This window comes from Camelus ferus, chromosome 10, assembly GCF_009834535.1.
Source record: "Camelus ferus isolate YT-003-E chromosome 10, BCGSAC_Cfer_1.0, whole genome shotgun sequence".
NCBI classification, from domain to species: domain Eukaryota; kingdom Metazoa; phylum Chordata; class Mammalia; order Artiodactyla; family Camelidae; genus Camelus; species Camelus ferus.
Window position 1 is genome coordinate 51,606,400 of NC_045705.1, and position 8,223 is coordinate 51,614,622.

Below are 8,223 nucleotides of genomic sequence, written 5' to 3' on the forward strand. Positions count from 1 at the left end.
TGCTTCCTAGGTTGTTGTGAGGAATAAGTGAGATAATGCACGTAAGTAGGATAAGTGGCAAGCACAGTCCATGACACACAATAAGCACTAAATATATATAAATTTATATATATATATATATATATATATATGGGCGTGGGTATACACCTCACATAAAAATGAGCTTGTGAGTGAAGTGAGCAATGTCTGCAGGACAGAACCCAGTAAGTCTTAAAACCCTCAGTCTGGCAGATTCCACACACCTATGGCACTTGAAGCCCCCAAAGACGTTGCGTCAAGTCTAGAAACCAGACAATCAGCAAACAGAAGGCCTCTTTTTCCCAAATCAAAGGAGGCTGCTCATCTCATTACCAGAAGTTCTGGAAAAGGTGCCCTCTTGCTGTCCAGCTCACTTGGCCCCAACTAATTAATGGTCTGGCTGCTGCCCTGCCTCCTTCTTGGGTGGTTGGAGGCGGGGCATGTCTCAGGGAGGCCTCTGCTTGCACCCCCTCCACCACCCACTCCTCCCACTGGAAACAGGAGATGCTGAAGGATGTGCATCCCCCCTGCAGAGCCCAGACAGCTCAGAGGCCCCGCACCGCCTAACTGTGGCCTGAGGGAAGAGCACATGCTGGAACAGAGCAAACCCTTGTGACTGTCCCATTAAACTCGAAGCCTCCCAACTGGCTCCCTGGGGGACAATTTTTCTGGGTTAACTGGGGCCAGAGAGCGGAGCAGCAGGGAGAGGTTAAGGGCCTTGTCTTCTTAAATGAAGATGCTTAACTAAAACCTTTGCCTTTTCCATCAGCCTGTCCCGGCTTTCCACACCGGCTGGGATCTTTTCCCATGTTCTACGTGCGTTGGTCCAGATCAGTGGTTTCCAGAACATCAGAATAACTTGGGGAGCTTGGACAAAACGAAATGCTTTTGTTCCGCCCAGGACTAACGGAACCGCCACCTCCGGGGGATGGAACTCAGGGAATCTGTGCTTTTTAGAAGCTCATGAGGTGATTCCAACGCACAGTGAGGGTTACAATCGACTGTTCTAGACATTTGTTCATAGGTTTGCTGGGTCTTTCTGAAGGAAAGGAGCTGCTAAGTCGCAGACTGTCCCCACTCTTGGCCCTGCGTTCACGCACGCACACACTCGTGCACGCGCGCACCCAGTACAGGGAGCATAGGGAGGTACAGATGAGCCAGGAGTTCAAGCCCCTCTTCCCAACCCCGCCCCACCCAGGTGAGTTTCGTCATGAGAACAAGAACTACCAGCTGTTCCGGTCCTTACTCTTTACTCAGCTCTCTTCAGAGAGACGAGTGCCTTTGATCTTCTCAGCTGCCTGTGAAGTCCTGATTACTATTCCCAGAAAACGTGAAAAGAGGCTCGTGAGGCTTGTGGTTGTCACAATGATGACACCGCCAAAGATGTCCGCATCTTAATCCCTAGAGTCTGGTGGTTTTGAAAATTCATATAAACCTTTTGAAAAACGTTTGCCATAAAAAGGCTTTGATTAAATAATTCCATATCTGGGAGTCTATTCCAGGAGAAAAATTTATAAGTACAAACATTAAAATCCTAATGAGCCAGAATATTTTTGTCACAGAGCTATTTATTTTAAGCAATTAAAACAAATTTCCAAAAATAAGAAAAGGTTCAAGTATGGTATATATCCACTCAGTGGATCATGTAATCAATAAAAATGTTTGCTCAATGTACTAATGTGGAAAATAGATTATGATATAATAATATCTAGTGAAAAACCAGGATTTCAAATTGTATAGATAGCATGATTATAACTATGTAAAAACTTCCTTTAAAAAAGATGGACGCGCATTCATTATGTTTATCTTTCCGTAGTTGAATCATGAGTTGTATTTTTCTTCTATTTATCTGAACTGTATTTTATTAATGCTTTATTAATGATATTATGGTGGGCTGAACAGTATAAATGAATATTACGGTAGACCCCCCCCCCCAAAAGATGTGCATGCCCTAATCCCCAGAATCTATGAATATGTTCTTACCTGGTAAGAGGGACTTTGTGTGTGTGATTAAGGTAGGATCTAGATGTGGCATGTATTGTGGGTTATCCAGGTGAGCCCAGTGTAATCAGAAGTGTTCTTAAAAGAAAGAGGCAGGATCATCAGAGTCAGAAAAGGAGACGTGGTGGTGGAAGCAGGGATCAGAGCGATGTGCCTGGGAGCCAAGGATGCAAGCAGTCTCTAAAAGCTGGAAAAGGCAAGAAGTAGATGCTCCCCTAGCGCCTCCAGAAGGTACACAGCCTTTGATTTTAGCCCTGTAAGACCCATTTCAGACTTCTAACCTCCAAAATTATAAAATAATAAGCTTGTATTGGTTTAAGCCATGGGGTTTGTAGAAATTTGTTACAGCAGTAACAGGAAACTGATTCAAGACTGAAAGAGTTAAAAAAAAAAAAAAAACCCAAAGTTACACAGCTAGTCCCTGGAGGAGCTGAGACCAGAGCTCATTCTCCTCCTGCTCGAACATTCCAGGGGTCCCCAGAAGCCAAGAGCACCATACCAGGGGAGAAGGGACAGCTGCGCTGTGTGCGTGCACCCCTCCAGGGCGTGGACTGGTTGGTTATACCTCTGTCAGTCCTTGCTATTGGGTTGCCTCCCTTCCTCCACAGCCCGCATCCTAGGGATTGCGGGGTACTGTATAGGGAAAAATAGAGGGACCAACTTGAATATAAGACCATTTTCCTTTGGGATCCTCTGCTCCCCAGCCACCAATATCTTTACAGTAAATGACTATCCATAGCAACAAGGTCTGAATTCTAAAACAGATGAAAAGCTGACAATAAATATCTAAAAGCAGAGTGTGAGTTTTACCACTTTTAAAACTGCCTGCAATTGCTAAAAGGACTGAATTTCTCTTTTTAAAGAGAAACATTAGTCATGGAATTGTAGCATTTTAGGGCTGCGAACTTTGAGTGCCTACTGCTTGGTGTTATTTATATATTTGGGTGCCCTACCATATTTCAGAAAGGTTTAACACACTCGTACTGCAAATGCCTTTCTAAGCAGCGCTGTGTTGTGGATCGGAGGTGGAAACTGTAGATGTGCAGGGAAGAGTCCTTGCCTGGGAGAGAGAAACTCAGGACTCCAATTCCTAGCTCTGCTGCCAATTTGAGTATGATCTGAGTTCACTTCATTTCCTCCATGATGCTATAGTGGGAGGCACTACAGAGGAGAGACTGAGTCAGAGATCTCGGCTGCAAGCAACAGAAAGGACTCTGGCTAAATTAAGCAGAAGGGAATTTACTGCTCCTATTGAAGGATCAGAATCAAGGCAAGCTGGAATACCTGGCTTGAACTAGACCTGCTATGAACCTAAGGTAGCTAAGCCACCAAAACCCAAGCAACACTCCATACAGTGGCCCAGTCAGCAGGAGGCTGCTGTTGCCCCTAACAACCTCCCACCAATCCAGCTTATCCTTGCAACATTTGCTCCAGACTCTATGAAAATAATCAATCCCATTGGCTGAGCAAAGATTACGGCACATCCCACCTAACCCCCACCCCTCACCTGCTACCCACCCCCCAACGTGGGCACCCAGTGGAAGAACTTAAGCTCTTTGGCTTTTGGCTTTTAAAATGGGAGAGTACACCCAAATGTTCATAGCAGCACTATTTACAATAGCCAAGACATGGAAACAGCCTAAATTTCCATCAACGGATGACTGGATAAAGAAGAGGTGGTATATTTATACAATGGAATACTACTCAGCCATAAAAACCGACAACATAACGCCATTTGCAGCAACATTGCTGCTCCTGGAGAATGTCATTCTAAGTGAAGTAAGCCAGAAAGAGAAAGAAAAATACCATATGAGATCGCTCATATGTGGAATCTAAAAACAAAAACAAAAACAAACAAAGCATAAATACAAAACAGAAACAGAATCATAGACATAGAATACAAACTTGTGGTTGCCAAGGGGGTGGAGGGTGGGAAGGGGTAGATGGGATTTCAAAATTGTAGAATAGATAAACAAGATTATACTGTATAGCACAGGGAAATATACACAAGATCTTATGGTAGCTCACAGAGAAAAAAATGTGATAATGAATATATATATGTTCATGTATAACTGAAAAATTGTGCTCTACGCTGGAATTTGACACAACATTGTAAAATGATTATAAATCAATAAAAAAAAGTTTAAATAAATAAATAAATAAATATAGATAGATAGATAGATAAATAAATAAAATGGAAGAGTACAAGGGCAGACCATGTGAGGAAAGTAACACATTTACAGTGCTGGTTCTCAAAGTGTGGTCTGGGGACCAGAAGCATGAGGGGCATCTGAGAACTTTTTAGAAACAGACGTTTTCAGGCTCCACCCCAGGTCTACTGAATCTGAAACTCTGGGGTGGGGCTCAGCAATCTGTTTCTACAAGCCCTCCAAGCAATCTTGATACACACCAGTTTGAGAACCACTGACCTACAAGAGATCCAAATACTACGTAAAAGGTTGAATGTTGGTCATCGTACCAAAAAATAACAATTGCTCAGTATGTAGGTTAAAAGCTAGAGTGTGGACCCGGATTGGCAAGGAAACTAAAGTAACATATTGGGGCAAAGGGCCACTTTAGCCTTTCTTCTTACTGATGTGTGACGTGGTGTGCTTGCAAACACAGCTTCAAAACAGATCCCCCACCCCTCCCTCCCACTGCATTCCTTCCCCTGTGCCCACCAACAAGAACTCTGGGCCCTCCTGTTCTTCAGCCCCTACTCCAGCCTCCTTCCTGCCCTCCCTCAAATTATTCGACCCAGGAAGTGGCCCTCCTCTCTGCAAATCTAAAACCTTCCTGTTCCCTTCCTTCAGACAATCCTAATGAAATTTCAATGTCAGAACTGTACATTGGGACTCTTGGAAGCAAACAAACCACCATCCTCTGGCATTCTGTCCTCTCTGCCCTTCAGGCCATAGTGCCCCCCTAGCTCCAGCAGCTAGAAGCTGGCTTTAGGGTCCTCTCAGCCAGGCAGAGACGGGAAGTCCGCGGTCTGGAAGGTTTAGACTGAGCTGGAGGGACACCATGTGGCCATACTCAGTATGACACATCAAGCCAGGAGGCTTCTGTTCTGTATATGGTGTTTCGGAAGGACTATAAAACGATGACGCTAAGGATATTCTTTTGAGAATAAAAAAAGATCGATCGAAGTTCACCCACAGTCATGCTAACAAGATGATTTTTGTTTGTTCCTACTCTTAAGATATGTTCTGACGATTACAACCACAGCACCCACTCCATGAAGCATCCCTTTATTTTCCATAGATCTGATCATCAGCGCTTTCCATGCTCATTCGAGGATTTTTCAGTCGTTCTCTTAAGTGACAGTCAATGTTAGTGCGACAAAATGGAATGAAAAGGCACTAAGTCGTCTGGTAGGCATGTGGTGAAGCGCCCCATGTCGCAGTGACACAGGCAGAGGTTCAAAACCCGGCTCTGCTGCTTACTGTGTGATCTCAGGCATGTTTCCTAACCCTCTGTATCTCAATTTCCTCATCTCTGAAATGGGAGGGGTAGAGAATATTACCTACTGTATAGGGTTGTTATGAAAACGAAATAACAATGTGTGAGGAACACTTAACACGGGACCTGGCCACAGACTTGACATCAGCATCATTATCATTTTTAAATGTATCCCCATGGGAACCATCACAACTGAAATCAGCTGAAGACCTCTCTTGGCTGGGAGCCCTGAAATGGCAAGACCATGAGTTGACTCATAGCTGGAAAACCATAAAATACGGCAGCCTAGACTTTAGAGACTAGAACCTTGGAGCAGGCAAATGGGATTCTGGGCTAGGTCCTGGGTCCTCACTCCTCAGCTTCACTACCAAGCTGCATGTTCCTCGTCCTTCCCGCTTCTCCCAGTTGCTGCAGGCCCCAGGCGCCTCACCTACAAAGAAAAGAGGAGTTTACCTACCACGGCCTTGATCTAAAACACAATGTGCTCAGAAATGTAGAAACAAGCTTAGGATTCTCTCCAGGACACATTACCCTCATGAGGTCCTGGAGATTCATTTGAGGACAGCTTGACTTATAACTGCATAAAATCTGCCATGTTCTCCTGCCTAGAAATTTCTCGCTACAGGAAATCTTGCTGCCAAGTGAGCCCCACTGAACAAAAGGAAACAGAAGGAAGAAAAACCCAGAGACCCTCTAGAAGAGGGTGTCAGGGGATTCCCTCTCGCCAGCATCCTCCAGAGCCAGAAAGCCATTTGGTGAACAAGTCTCCATGAGATCCCTACTGTGCATCAGGCCAGGGGCTAGAAGATAACTTCAATCCTGCCTCTCTCCTCAAGGACTCACTGTTTTGTAGGGCACAGGCAGCGGGGGAGACACAGACACATACGGCAACAATTCTGATAGTCTTCATAAGTCCTAGAATCCAGGAATGTTCAAGGTGCAGTGGGAAGAGAAGTGAGCCATTAATTCTGCCCTGAACAATCAGGGAGGGCTTCACAGAGGAGATGTCTTTTAAAGGTGGATGAGGTTACAGGCGGTAAGACTAAAGCAGGGCTGGATCCATTAGAAAGCTGTTTATTATACTGCACACAAAAAGGCCTGCACTAGGACAGGGCCTTGAGCTAGTGTGGAGGGAAGAGGTGCGTCAGAACTGCCTGAGGGAGCAAGTTAAAATACAGATTCCCAAGCCCTGCCCGAAGACCCAGATCTAGTAAGTTTGAGGAGGGGCCCAAGAATCTGATTATTTAGCAAGCCCCACCCCCAGGGTGATGCTCTAGCAGGTAATCCACATTCCCACCACTCTCCTTAACCCCACAACCATCCTAGTCCCCCTCTTTCTCAGGGCCTCTGTGGCCGCTGCCTGGGAGCTTCCTCCCATTCTGCTCCCTTGGCAAATGCCTGCTTCTCCTTTAAGACGCAGCAGCTCAAACACTGATAGGTAAACCCTTTCAGATTGCTCTGTCCAGGCACCAAATTAGTCATTTATATAGATGGTTTCATTTAATCCTCAAAACAACCCTAAAGAGCAGGTCTCCTAATAAACCCCACTTTCCAGATGAGGAAATTGAGGCACGGAGAAGTTAAATAAATGCCCCCCCGCCCCCGACCCTGGTTGTGCGGCTGGGATGTGTGTTTGGTCTGTATCCTCCACTTACAATGAGTGGCTGAGGCCATGTCTCTGTGGCCCTGGAGCCTGGGGCAGTGCTCAGCACATTGCAGTTGCTTAGTAAATATTTGCCGAATAAATAAAAGAATAAACAAACACTACCTCCTTCCATCTGTGACCTTCAGCCTCTGCCCTCCCCACTCCCACATCCTCTGCTCCAGGCCTGCCACCTCCAGGAAGTACTCAGCAGCCCCTGAGCACAGCCTGCCCAGTTGTTGACTAAGTAACCAGAGGACCAAGGAATGTGCTTCCCCTCTTTGCTGAGCCTTTTTATTCGGTGTTGTGGGAGAAGGAACTCTCTCTTTCTCTCAACTGCCAGACTGGCCTCAGTCTCCTCCTCCCTGGGCTGCGGCCAAGCCTCTCCCACTTGGCCTCTCCCACGCAACGGCCTCCCCTCCCTCTCTTCCTCTCCCTCTGGCTCTGGCTCCTCACCCCACCTGCCTTTTCTGCTCCCCTCCCTGCATTCTTCCCCCTTCCCTTACCCCTGGTCTCCCTCTCATTTCGGCTTGGTTTCCCCCCATTTTCCTTCTCTCCCCTCCCTCATCTCCTTCCTCCTCTCTCCTCCCCATCTGACTCCTCCCTCTCTCCCCCTCTCTCTCCTTCTCAGTCTCTGTTTGTGTGTCTCTCTTTGTGTCTGTCTCTCTCTCTGCTTCCCTCTATGTCTTACTGTTTCTCTCTCTCCTCTCTTCCCCCCTCTTTCCCGTCCTCCTCTTCTCCCCTCCCTTCAGGGCCCTGCCTCTCTCCCCTCCCAAGTCCAGCACCATTTCCTCTCTGGCCTCTCCCACACTCCCCGAAGGAGGTCAGCCGGCTGCGCGGGCTCCCTCCTCTCGGCAGAGCCTCCAGGCCTGGGGGCCTCCGGGCCCTCCCTGAAGCCTCTCCGCTGGCACTCCTCAGGCCCCCTTTTCCTCTGAGTCCTCATTAGGGCCTTCTCCCCTGAGACCCTCCCCCACTTCCTCCTGAGGGCCACCTCCCCAGCCTGCTGGGGACTGTCCTCCCCAAGCCGCCCCAGCTCTGCCTCCCCAGCTCCCTGCATTGGGGAAAAGTGGGGGTGTGCTATTCCCGGGGCTGGGCCCTGG